This window comes from Mustela erminea, chromosome 9 (assembly GCF_009829155.1).
Source record: "Mustela erminea isolate mMusErm1 chromosome 9, mMusErm1.Pri, whole genome shotgun sequence".
Classification (NCBI taxonomy): domain Eukaryota; kingdom Metazoa; phylum Chordata; class Mammalia; order Carnivora; family Mustelidae; genus Mustela; species Mustela erminea.
In genome coordinates this window covers 96,985,999-96,999,243 of record NC_045622.1, presented here as the reverse complement: position 1 = coordinate 96,999,243, position 13,245 = coordinate 96,985,999, and positions in this window count along the sequence as shown.

Sequence of the window (13,245 nt, the reverse complement as noted above, 5' to 3'; positions counted from 1 at the left end):
TAGGTAATTCCGAGCCAGATTCACACTGCAGTCTTTCAAATCCAAGGTATGTTTTCTGTTTCATGGAGGCTATGAAGTGCTGAGAAAAAAAGTAGCCAGTGAGCCAGATGATGAGTAATTCAGCCATCCAGGCAAAAAGGCTCTGCATTTTGATCAAAGCAGTGAAGTAAAAAAACATGCCACCCACAGAGTAGAGTAGAATGGTCTTAAATCAGGACAGACCTAGTTCTTGACTGCAGAGCGACAAACAGGTGAAATAGCCAAAAGCAGGAGTGATCACCATCGCTTTTCCCAACCATTCTGATAGTTGATGCAGATGGAAAGCTGAGTTACTGTATGGTGAGGATTCCTAGGAGTACCTTCAGTCCATGTGTGTGGAGTCCCTCCTACAATGCGGGGTTAACGTTTCTTGAAAGGGACGAATGTGTCAGTTCCTCTCATGGATTCTTCTAGAACATCCCTGCATATTGAATGGGTTCATTCAGGCTGCCTCCCTTAGTGCCATAGTGATTTATATCTTTGGCGGTTTTGGTTTTTGTTTTTTAGGTATAGACAAAGATGTGTTTTATCTCCTTTGCGGAGATTTTTAGGCTTACCTAAGGATGGCACATGCGACCTCTCATTTTACTTTTTCTCCCTCTATTGGTCCCTCATCTTACTGTCTTTTCAGACAAGTGATCCAGAATCTTGCATTCTGGTATTTGTACTAGAGGGAAAGTTGTGAATGAAAGATTATTTTTTTTTAAGATTTTATTTATTTATTTGAGAAAGAGACAGTGAGAGAGAGCATGAGAGGCGAGAAGGTCAGAGGAAGAAGCAGACTCCCCATGGAGCTGGGAGCCTGATGCGGGACTCGATCCCGGGACTCCGGGACTGTGACCAGAGCCGAAGGCAGTTGCTTAACCAACTGAGCCACCCAGGCACCCTGAAAGATTCTTTTGTCACCAACCAAAAACTACCCTCTTTGGGAAAAACATCTTTGATGGTAATAGCGATTAATTTTGTAAGGCAACTGACAGTGTTTTCCTTCCAGACAGCTCTGTGCACATGAATCAGCTTCCTTATCTGTTTTGTGCCTAAAGCGATGTCTGGAGGAGGACCCCTGGCAGTGCTTGTGTTCAGTCTCCCCAGCAGGCCCTGCGAGTCTGCCGTGATCGCACGACAGAATCTTGAAAAGCCCATTTTTCCTTAGTCTCCTAAGTGGATTCCTCTGCAGCCCAGGCCCCAAATGCCCTGCCTGGGACCAATTAGGCAGATTTTGCACTAAAACCACAACTGTTCTGGAACCAACTTACTGCAGCCCTGACAAAAGAATGTTTTCAGATAGATGCAAATCTGTACCCTACACCAAACTGTGGGCGAAAACGGTGCTTCAGAGAGTGGCAAGGGCAAGAGGGAGAGAATCAGAAGTAGGACCGGGACGTGCTGGTCAAGATTCCCCACCGTCCGGAGAGGGAAAGCCATTCATGGAACAAGGCCTGTCCTCCCAAAGTCCGCAGCCAGACGACGGGTGAGAAAGCTTTCCAGCAGCACCAGCTCCGGCTTTGCCAAGGCAGCTGGAAAGACGGACTCTTCTCCGGTAATGCCACATTTACATGGAAAAGCTATTCGGTATGGCAGTTTATTTCCAGAGTAGCCTAGGGAGTCAGAGGTTAGATAAGGACAAGAAAGTACCTACTTGCTTTCTATCCAGTCTGGGGCCCTGCCCTTCTGGCATCAAAAGACTGGAGAGAATGTGCTTTGGCTGGAAACGAATGAGGAGGATGAAAACGGAAAGAACAGAACCGCACCTCACTTAAGACTGCTCACCTCCCACTGGAGTGCAGTATCCTGCCTTTCCAACCCTCTCCCCAGGGGCCCACATTTAGGGTTTGTAAATGCAGCGCTCCGTTATCAAGTGCGCAACCTGCGCACAGTCCTGTCTTGGGGGCCACAGGGGACCGAAGGCATGTCCTCAGTCCCTTCCCATGGCGCCGGCTGGGCAGCAAGGGAGGGGCGCAGCATGGCAAGGACATAAAAGCTAGGAATGTTGGGAGGATTAAATGGAACCATGTGTGGAACAGCAAAGCCTGGTCGGCTGAAACGGCCCTCCCCGAATCTCCGCGCTCGCTGTGGTGGCTTGTACAAGGCAGTGCGTGCCAGCAGAGGCTGAAAGCAAGCACCGTGGGGCCCACCAGAGGGCACGCTCACATCCCTGCCGGGGAAACTCAGGGAAGACTTCACGAAAGAGTGGCATTTGAGTTGGTCTTTTAAGGACAGTGAGGATCCTGGGAGCAATTTCCAGCTCCGTCACTTAGCAGCCACATGAACTTGGGCAAGTTGCTTAATCGTTTGAAGCCTCGGGCTCCTCATCTCAAAAATGAGAATACTGCTTTTATTGGAGTGTTAAATTTAGCGCAGTGCCTGATGGAGTACACTTAATTGGGAGCTGTTGTTACTTAAGAATCAGAAGCGGGGGATAGTTGACGAGTACAGACAGTACGGGCAATGTCACGGAGTCAGCAGACGCTAGAGGCAAGGGCAAGGAAATTGCATCTCCAACAGTGCTAACCTCTCAGAGCTGTACTTCTGCCATGTGATAAGCACCCAGAACGGGAATTAACACGTAGTCCTCCATAAGCATTTGTGGCCTGAACGGACGTCGTCCTTCAGGTCCTCAGACTGAGTTACGTCTCAGCCCCTCTCACCAACCCTACTTCGATGGCACTTCCGTTCTCAAACCTCACTAAACCCTTCATCATGACCCCGTTTCTCAGACCAAAAACCCTGGAGATGACCTTGAGTCCTCTCTACCCCTCCCCCTACTTCTGAGAAGTCACAGCTGGATTCCCAGAAATGCCTCTTGACTTTGTCATCCCCGAACTCCCAGTGCCTGTCTCTGCTCGGCAGCCGCCTCCTATCTTGTCTTCCCCCTGGCCAGCACGGGCCAGCAGGCACGAGATAAAGCTGGAGAGCCATGGGTCCCCGGGGCTGCAGCCCACACCACCATCTTTCTCTGCCCACACCGGCTTCCAGCAAGGGATCAGACACTCCTAGTGACCCAGTTGCTTAAGATTCCTTGCCATTTCATCCTTAAACCCTGTGCCCAAGCCAGTCCGAGCTCTCCTCCTCCAACCTCCTCTGCGCTGCACATTTGTACCTACTAGCAGCTGCTCTGTGTTCTCTTCCACTGAAGCTTCGTGCGGGCGGAGCCAAGCTGAGAGACAGAGATATTTATAAGTACAAAGTGGGTGTAAACTTCTGCGGTCGCCAACGTTTTAAACAAGCCCAATTCCACCTCCCCTCCATTCGAACTTTGAAATTCCTGTCCACCTCCTCATCTTCCATCTCTTCCCAAAGCCTGTGAGTTCCTGTCCTCTCGATAAGCCTAGAAACCATGGTGGCTAAGAGATGTGACCTGGGAAGAAGTGTGGGAAATAGAAATGAATTCAGCATCTACAGACAACTGCACAGAGTAAAAGATGTTGAGATGACTGGCATACATGGACCTACCATCTGATAGGATATTTTTTTGGTGGCCTATCTCATGTCCTGCCCATATATCCATTAGTTCACACCCATAAGACACCCCCATCAGCAAAATAGAACCCCCATTTAACTGAGAAAAGTGAAGCTCAGAAGGGTTAAGTCACTTACCCAAAACTAGTAAGTGACAAAGCCAGGGTTCAGACCTGGACCTGCAGGTCTGAGGAATTTCTAATAGGGTGCTGTGCACATACATTGAATCCTGCCATTTTTTTTTTTCTGCATAAAAGTACAGGAACAAACTTAAATAAGAAGTTAAACACAAAACTCCACGTGAGGCAACCCGTGACTTTATAATAGCGAAAGGGTCAAGGTCTCTTGTTATGCTTGCATGCTGAGAAACCCGACAACCTGGCTTAATTATGAAAAGAATTTATCGGCCCCAAGTAACAGAAATGGCTGGCAGTTAATCCAGTGGTTGGAACAAGGCATTCGGAGTCTCACTGTTCTCATCACTTCTGTCCATGGGCCTCTGCCTGCTTTCCGCCTCAGACGGGCTTACTCAATGTACCAGCAAGGGGCCGAATGGCAGCTTTACTCACGTGACTTCTTAGAGCTTGTAATTCCAGAGAACAAACAAATCCCCTGGAGGACTCTGACACAGAACACATGGCAGCTGGTAAACCGCTGAGCGTGTGGGGAGCACTCTGCGCCTCTACCAGCCAGACCTGAGTCACGGGCCCAGCCTAAGGGTTGAGGATGCAGGGTCCGGCCTACTGGAACCATATTCTTTGAGCTGGAGGGGCATGGCTCATCAACGGAAGGCTGTCCGGGCCAGGCCAAGACAGTGCAGCCCAGCCAAAAGAAAGAGTTTGAATAGAAAGGGAAACAACACGGTCCATAGAGAACGTACAAGTTCTGAAAATCAGTGAACCTGAGATAAGCACAGGGATTGATGTGAAGCCTTCTATGCACCAGTATGTCCATAGATTATCTCCGTCACCCCATCAACCACAAATTATGCCCATTTTCTTTTCAAGTGTGCAGAATAGAAGCTCAGATTAAAACAACTTGCTAGGAAGGGGCGGAGCCAGAATTCAGACCCAGGTAGGTTTGGCTCCAAACCCTGCTTGCTTTCCACAGCAGCACAGTGCCACGCTGGGAGGAACCCGTCACAGGGAGCTTTTAGGTAGGACAGATAGAGGAACCTGGGAGCCATGGCCCTGGGGGAGTTCATTTCCAACTGGCCATACATGCCCCGAGGGCAGGACAACACCAGAGGGCCTCCGACCTGGCAATCACAGCCCAGCTCATCAGGGCCACTGAAAAATGCTTTACATGCATCAGTATAGTGTCCTCTCCATGGGAAGAGAGGGCTACCGGGGAGCTGCCCCCATCCTTACTTCCTACCAAGGCAATGAATTACCTGGTGCTGTTGGTATCACAGGAGCCACAGGAGAAAGATCAAAAAGGAAGAGCCATGGGGCTGGGCCGGGGTTGGGGAGGGTGCAGTGGCTGGAATGAATGGATGAATGAATATGTAGTCTTAGAAAAGAAATTGAAAAAATTGAAGAAAAGTTATGATCCTGCGTTTAGAGAGCTACGTGGGAATGTGGCCAGAAAGGGATAGAAAGCTCTAAAAATGGAAAATGAGGACAGCCTATTTGCAGAAACCCTTGACAGTGCAAGGCGGTGAGCGAGGAAACCAGCGTGGCTCCAAAGAAAGCTCTCTGACACTCGAGCGTGAAAAGGCGGGGTATGAGATGTGGAAGGGAAGGAAATCCTGGAAAAATTGAGGCTTGGGAAAGGTGCCGACAGTAGAAGACACCTTTGGTTATGTGCTGAGCACAAGGAATAAAGAGGATTCATTATATAGGGTTCCACTTGAGGGTTGAGGTGTCAGGTTAGCGGTCGTCAGAAAGCAAAATACTCAGCCCCGGTTTGCTTCATTCTCTCACAAGGAAGAGCATTTCTGAACTGGGTCGAGTAAAGCACAACATGATTTAGAGGTTACTGAAACTCCAAATAGAAGATAGTAAGGGAAAACAAAACCTAAACACCTAGCCATTTATGATGAGGTGCAAACCCCAAAGCATTAAAAAAAAAAAAAAAAAAAAAACCTTTGCAGAGAAGATTCCAGAACACTTGCCGAGACAGGTGAGATAGCTGGGGAGAGAAAGAGAGGGGTCACAGAGCCTGAAGGCTGCAGATGTCCTGACACTGAGAAAAGATGGAAAGGTAGATTCTGGAAACTCGAGGTGGGTATATTTGAGGTGAATTCCTCCCCCCAATTTTTTCTGGCATATAATATAAAACTGTGGGCTTGAGAACCCCCAGAGAAAGAATCAGTATCTTCACTAAGAGCAAGTTAAGGTAGGTGATAATACCAACAATAATTTATTATTTATTTGGATGGCCACTAGGAAAATGCCCTGGACATGGTGTGCCTCTGTTATGTTACCCGATTGGGGAGACAACTAGGGAAACTTGATCTCAGATATCGCCCGGTCAGGTGGACTGAGAGCCCACTCACCCCTGTGCCCCTCTCCCCCTAGCTAGTGACTCACAGGGTGCACATCTGGAGAGAAGTTCTAAAGCTCCATTCTTCCAACTCAGCTCAGTAGTTTCCGGTTCCTGCTACACTCACCACCTTTGCAGCTGGCACTGCTATTGGGAGGGAAAGTTAACATTTGGATGTCAGGATCAAGCTTCTAAAATATCTTGAAACAAGGGGCTGAAAGCAAAAGGATGAATGAACAAGCAGTGGAAAGACTTGCATTTATTTTATCTATTTATTTCAGCTTAAAACGGTGCAAATTCACTGTCTTACAGTTCTGTAGGCCAGAAGTCTGGAAAGGGGTCTTGCAGGGTTAAAATCTAGGTGTTGGCAAGGCTGTATTTCTTCTGGAGGCCCTCGGGGAGGATTATGCCAGGCCCTTTGCAAGCTGTGCTCCTTGGTCTGTGGCATCTTCATCCATCCTCAAAGCCAGCAGTGTAGCATTTTCCAGTCTCAGAAAGACCTGCAGTTAGATTTGATTTTATTTCTTTAATGAGCTGCACAAGGACAGGATGGAGGAAGTGTGGCTTGACAGTGGTGCCTGTGGAAAAGGCTGGGGACTTCCTGCCCTTGTCCTTTGGAACTGAAACCAGTAGGAATGGAGCGGCTACCAAGAAAGATGATAGTTCTCCCCACCCTTTACTTTAGGTGCAAAAGGGTGAGACAAAAGTATGTTTCTCTCCCTATAAAACATTCCTCTCTCCAGGATGAATCAGCCTCCTGTTAAGGACTTGTTGTAGATCCTCCAAGAGGTATTCTATGCACATAAAAGCAAGTGCATACTGTTTTAATGTAAATGATTGCATACTGTACACCTTTTTTTTTTTTTACTTAACAGTAAATCTTAGAGATTATTTTACATCCTTATATGAAATAATTGCTCATTCCTTTATAAAAGGTACATAGTATTCCATTGTGTGTGTGTGTATATATATGTGTATATACATATATATATTTAAGAATTTACTCAATGGGTCCTCTGTTGCTGGACATGTAAAATTTTTTTTTATTTTCAATATTCTGCTATTACAATGCTGCAGTGAATAGCATGTCATTTCAAACATACGGGCATGTATCTGAGAAGCAACTTTTCAAGAAGTGGAATCACAGAGTCAAAGGGCCTGTATGTTTTATATAGTAGGTATTGTCTAATTGCCCAGTTGTTCCAGTTGGCTGTCCCACTGGCGATGTATGTGCTTTTCCGCCTCCTCACCAGTAGGCTGGGTTATAAACCTTAGAGTTCTCTGGCAACTTGAGAGTTAAAAAAAATGATGGCATCATATTATGATTTTCTTATTCTAATAGTTATTTGTATTTTCTTTTTTATTAACTGTTTATATCTTTTACCCATTTTTTTACTAAGTTGTCTTTTTCTCAGAGCTCTTTATATATTAAAGAAATTTGCTCTTTGTGATATGAGTTGCAAATAAGTTTTCCATTTTGTTGTCTTTTTTTTTTTTTTAAGTACTTGGTCTTTTTTTTTTTTTTTTGAGATTTTATTTATGTATTTGACAGACCGAGAGAGACAGCAAGAGAGGGAACACAAGCAGGGGGAGTAGGAGAGGGAGAAGCAGGCTTCCTGCTGAGCAGGGAGCCTGATGCAGGGCTCAATCTCAGGACCCCGGACCACGACCTGAGCGGAAGGCAGATGCCTAACGACTGAACCACCCAGGCTTTTTTTTTTTTTTTTTTAAGTACGCTCCACACCTAGTGTGGAGACCAACATGGGGCTTGAACTCGACCCTGAAATCAAGACCTGAGCTGAGATTAAGAGCTCGAAGCTTGACCAGCTGAGCCACATGGGAGCCCCTCTTTAGATTTTGTTTCTGGCAGTTTTGCCATGTAAATATATTTCTCTTTTAAGCTGTTGGAAATGTATCTATCAATTTTTTTTAATGACTTCTGGATTTTATGTCATACTTCAAAGTTCTTCACTATAAATTTTTTTAAAAAGTTATCACTTGATTTCTTTCAGTATTTTTTTGTTGTTGTTTAATTTTTGCCTTTAAATATGTGATCCATTTGTTACTTCTTTTGGTGTAAGACATGATGTACGGATCCAATTTATTTATTTTTTTTTTCCAAATGGCTACACATTGTTCCCATGCAGTTTATTGAATCATGTACCTTTTCTTCTCTGATTTAAAATCCCACTTTTAGGGGCACCTGGCTGCCTCAGTAGGTGGAGCTTGTGACTCTTGATCTTGGGGTTATGGGTTTGAGCCCATGATGGGTGTAGAGATTATTTTTAAAATTATTAAAAATAAAATAGATTTATTTTAAAAAATAAACTTAAAATCCCACTTTTATAGTGTTCTAATTCCAGTATGTATTTGGATCTAATACTGGATTTTATACTCCATTCCACTGCTCTACTTCTTTTGATACCTTTGAAAGAAATTATCGTTTATTGACATTTTAAATTATATTTCAAATGAAAGCTATAAATTTGTTGGAGAAGTTTGGGAAATAGAAAAAATGATACAGAGAAAAAATATATCATCCCTGAACCTACCAAAAATAACTAAATATTTTGGTTTTATTCATCCAATCTTTTCCTATGTGACTGTATTTTTTTTTACTAGCCTGAGCTGATACTATGTTGGTCTAATTTTCCATCCCCCAAATCTAGTGTGGTCTCAGTGCCCTAAATGGAACCAGTGGTCATCTTACCCAGACTGAATCCACTCCTCTTTCGCCATCTTCCCAGATACCTGTGCAAGAGATGGACTCTTCCAGCTCCTTCCCAACCCCTCATTCTAGACACCACGCTCTCTTATTTTCCCTTAGAGTCACAGGCCCTAGAGTGTGAAATCCTCTCAATATACTCTTAAAGAAGACCAGGAGGGGGGAAATAACCTGTAGAAGTTAGAATGCTTTTAACTGCAAGAAACAGAGGATTCGACTCAAAATGGTTCAACCAAGGGGCACCTGGGTGGCTCAGTGGGTTAAAGCTTCTGCCTCCAGCTCAGGTCATGATCTCGGGGTCCTGAGATCAAGCCCCACATTGGGCTCTCTGCTCAGTGGGGAGCCTGCTTCCTCCTCCCTCTCTCTGCCTGCCTCTCTGCCTACTTGTGATCTTTCTCTGTCAAATAAATAAAAATCTTTATTTAAAAAGTGGTTCTGGGGCGCCTGGGTGTCTCAGTGGATTGGGCCTCTGCCTTCGGCTCCGGTTGTGATCTCGGGGTCCTGGGATCGAGCCCCGCATGCAGCTCTCTGCTCAGCGGGGAACATGCTTCCTCCTCTCTCTCTCTGCCTGCCTTTCTGCCTACTTGTGATCTCTGTCTGTGTCAAATACATAAATAAATAATCTTTAAAAAAAGTGGTTCAACCAAGAAGTGGTTATCTTGTGGTTATCATCTCCCATAATAAGATGTCCACAGGTAGGATAAATGCAGACCATGTTAACTCAGTGGCTCAGTGATATCATCAAGGACCATGAGCCTTGCCATCTGTTCATTCTGTCATCCCCAGTGTATTAGCTTTTGTCCTCATGCTTTCCCCCTCATGGGTGTAAGATGGAGGCAGTAGCTCCAAGTATCATCTCACACAGTATTACGGAAATCCCGGAAGACAGCATGCCCCTTTCTAATCCAACATTGCCCAAAGCAGGAGCTGAGGGTAGTTGGGAAAGGTAAGAGAGCATTTTGGTTGTCACAATGATTGAGGGACACTATTGGCATCTAGTGGGCAGTGCACAGGGATGGTAGGTGTCCTATAATGTTTAGGACCGCTGATTATGTGAAACATTAGCGCCTATTCCTTACTACATTAATGTAGGTAAGAAACAAAACCTGCTTTTCCATACAAAACAAATTTTTTTGCATGGTTTTAATGTACACTGAATTTTCCAAGAATGTAACTTCCCTGTAAACTGGAGAAGGATTGCAATTTGTTTAGTTTACAATTTCACCAGAGTTGTTCACGTTAGGCATCGTAATAATGGTACTGGCACTCTGGACAGCACACCCTTGTATCAGCGTGTGTTCGTAGTTGTTGCACTTGTGAGTCTGTGGAAGATTCTATACTTCTAAAAGTATGAACGGGGTGCCTGGGTGGCTCAGTGGGTTAAAGCCTTTGCCTTCAGCTCAGGTCATGATCCCAAGGTCCTGGGATCGAGCCCCACATCGGGCTCTGCTCAGCAGGAAGCCCACTTCCCACCCCAATCTGCCTGCCTCTCCTCCTACTTGTAATCTCTGTCTGTGGAATAAATAAAATATTTTTTAAGAAGTATAAATATTAATTTATATTTGGTATTTATTTATTATGGCAATGTGCAAGTACTTACATATAGAAAAACATTATTTTATTAAAATTACTTTCCTTTACTACTTCTTTATATCACACTTGGAGCATTATATAATCAATTGTATTGATTTTTTTTAAAGATTTTATTTATTTGACATATAGAGATCACAAGCAGGCAGAGAGGCAGGCAGAGAGAGAGGAGGAAGCAGGCTCCCTGCCGAGCAGAGAGCCCGATGCAGGGCTCGATCCCAGGACTCTGAGATCATGACCCGAGCGGAAGGCAGAGGCTTTAACCCACTGAGCCACCCAGGGGCCCCTTTACTGCTCTTTAAAAAAAACTGAGGTGGCAGGGATAAATTGCTCTGTACCACTCGTGTCTCTCCCTGCCCCTTCCCCGTACTCCAACCGCCACTCAGCTGGGTTGTGGATTGGGTTTCTATCCCAAGCTGTCCCCCTGCACAATCAGTCCAGACTCTCCCGATCTGCCCACTCGTTTCACTGTGCTGGGTAAACACAAGCAAAGTGATTCAACCCCCACCTCACTGCTGCCACCACTGTACGTGCACGCGCGCGCACACACACACGCACACACACACGCATGTTCAGAATCAGAATGCAATGCCTGTCATCAAAGGACACTATTGTCAGAAACAGGGATCAAGATGCCATGGGGTCAGGGGCACCTGGGTGGCTCAGTGGGTTAAAGCCTCTGTCTTCGGCTTGGGTTGTGATCTCAGGGTCCTGGGATCGAGCCCCGCATCGGGCTCTCTGCTCGGCGGGGAGCCTGCTTCCTCCTCTCTCTCTGCCTGCCTCTCTGCCTGCTTGTGATGTCTGTCTGTCAGATAAGTAAAATCTTAAAAAAAAAAAAAAAAAAAAGACACCACAGAGCTACAGGGATTCTCTCCCTTACCTGCTGCGGCAGGACATACCTTTCCTTCCCCACCCCCCCACCCCCCCCACCCCCGTCCTCTTCTCCAGCCACCGTCACTCCCTGAGGCTCCTGCAGCCCGTGGACACTATTGTTTCCCGCCAGGCCCACGGCCACCACTGTTAGCTCCAAGAAGAGTGGGTCTTTACCCAGCCAACTCCAATTGAAAAGCTGACATTCGTCCCCCAAGAATGTGTCAATGATGGTGTCAACATATGGCATTCCATAGCCAAACAGAAGGGATTTGGGGCTCTGACGGTGGTCTGGAGCTATTTGTACTTCCTGTTCCCTCCATCAGCACAGGTCAAAGAGAACTTGGAACAAAAGCTCAGAGAATGAGCCTGGGTTTGGGGAGAAACTCAGTGAACGTCCTACGTCTTCACCCCAGTTTTGACTCCCCCAGTGTTGCAGCTGTCCGCTGCTCTAATAACCCAGAAGTTCTGATTTAGGACAATCCTCTCAGGGCACCTGGGTGGCTCAGCTGGTTGAGTCTCTGCCTCTGGCTCTGGTCATGATTCCAGGCTCCTGCGACCGAACCCCGCATTGGGCTCCCTGCTGCCTGCTTCTCCCTCTCCCTCTCTGCCTGCCGCTCCCCCTGCTTGTGCTCTCTCTCTCCCACTCTGTCAAATAAATTAAATCTTTTAAAAAATCTGTTATTCTAAAAAAAAAATAAAACAGTCTTCTGTGTCCCTTGCCAGCCTGCCACACACGCGGCAGTCAGGGTGGCTGGCTGAGCGTGGAATCCTCTCGAAGGCCTCCTCAGGCTGTGAGCAGCTGATGCTGCAGCCTCCGCGCTGGGGTTCAGGCCAGCTTCCAGCTGCACGAGCCCTGCCCTTCGGAGGGCTCCATGCGTGGCTGAATGCTCTATGGTCACCCTTCAAACCCTTGATTTTTGAACAAAAGGCCCAGCATTTCCATCTTTCACCAGATCTTGCAAATCTGGTAGCTGGTCCAGACCTGGGCTGTTGGCCACCACATCTTCATAAATGGGCCTGCCATGCAGCCTGGGCTTTCTCACATCAAGAGACTTTGGAGAGGGAGTGAGCACGGGGCACAAGCAGTATCTCCCTTTAGAACCCAACCCAAGTCCTCCTCTTAAGAGGGGAGTGGCAAGGTCACCAGGATGAAAAGAGCATGGCGGATGGGAAATACGATCGTAGCTGTCTTTGGAAAATGCCATTTGCCACGTCTGCTAAGAGTAGGTCACCTCCCCATCCCAAGCCTCAACCTCCCCATGTGCTGAAGGGGGCTGGAGCTCAGTCCCCCTCTGGGGAGAGGTCATGGTGTAAGGGCCTATTTAGCCAGAGCGGCCCCACCTCGGTTGAACAGCCATTTTGTTGTTTATGCAGTAAAACTTAAACTGACCCTGCCCCCCACCACCATCCCAGCCGCCCCACCCCCACCCGCCAAGGGGAAACTTACTTAAAAGCAAGTCCGGGAAACCAGTCCCAGGTAATAAAGCCCTAATACAAGGGTGGGTCAAGTCAGGTGGAGATATTCAATCAGTAAAGCCCGCATACTGTCCCCCTAGCTACCAAGGAGTGTGGGCCCCACCTTTTGGGCACCAATTCTGACCAAGGTGATAGGCTAGTTCAAATAGCTGCTATGGGGTGAATTGTAATCTCATTGGCCACCTGTGTGTGGCCGGGCCCAACCACATGGCCTTTGCTCTATTAAAGTTAGTCTGTGAGGCAGGGAGAGGTCGCACTCTCTGTAAGAGGCGAGGGCCCGGCCAGTCAGTTTGACTCTCGATGCTTGGAGAGAAATAAAGCTTTGCTTGACCTTAGCTTTGTATCAGTCGCGCTCCTTTAATCATGGACCCATTATTGGGGGACCCAACACTGGGGACCCAACAACAGCAGAGTTGGGAACCTGGCCCTCACAGGTGCCCCCAACTTTCCCATTCCAGGGTTACTTACCAGGCACTCAGAGGAACTGGAACCCTGGGGGATGGGGCTAGAACCCCCACCCAGGAGCTCTAAATGTTTGTTCCCCCAGAGGGCTGAAATCTCTGGGGAAGGCAGAGACTGCAGCCCCGACATCTGTT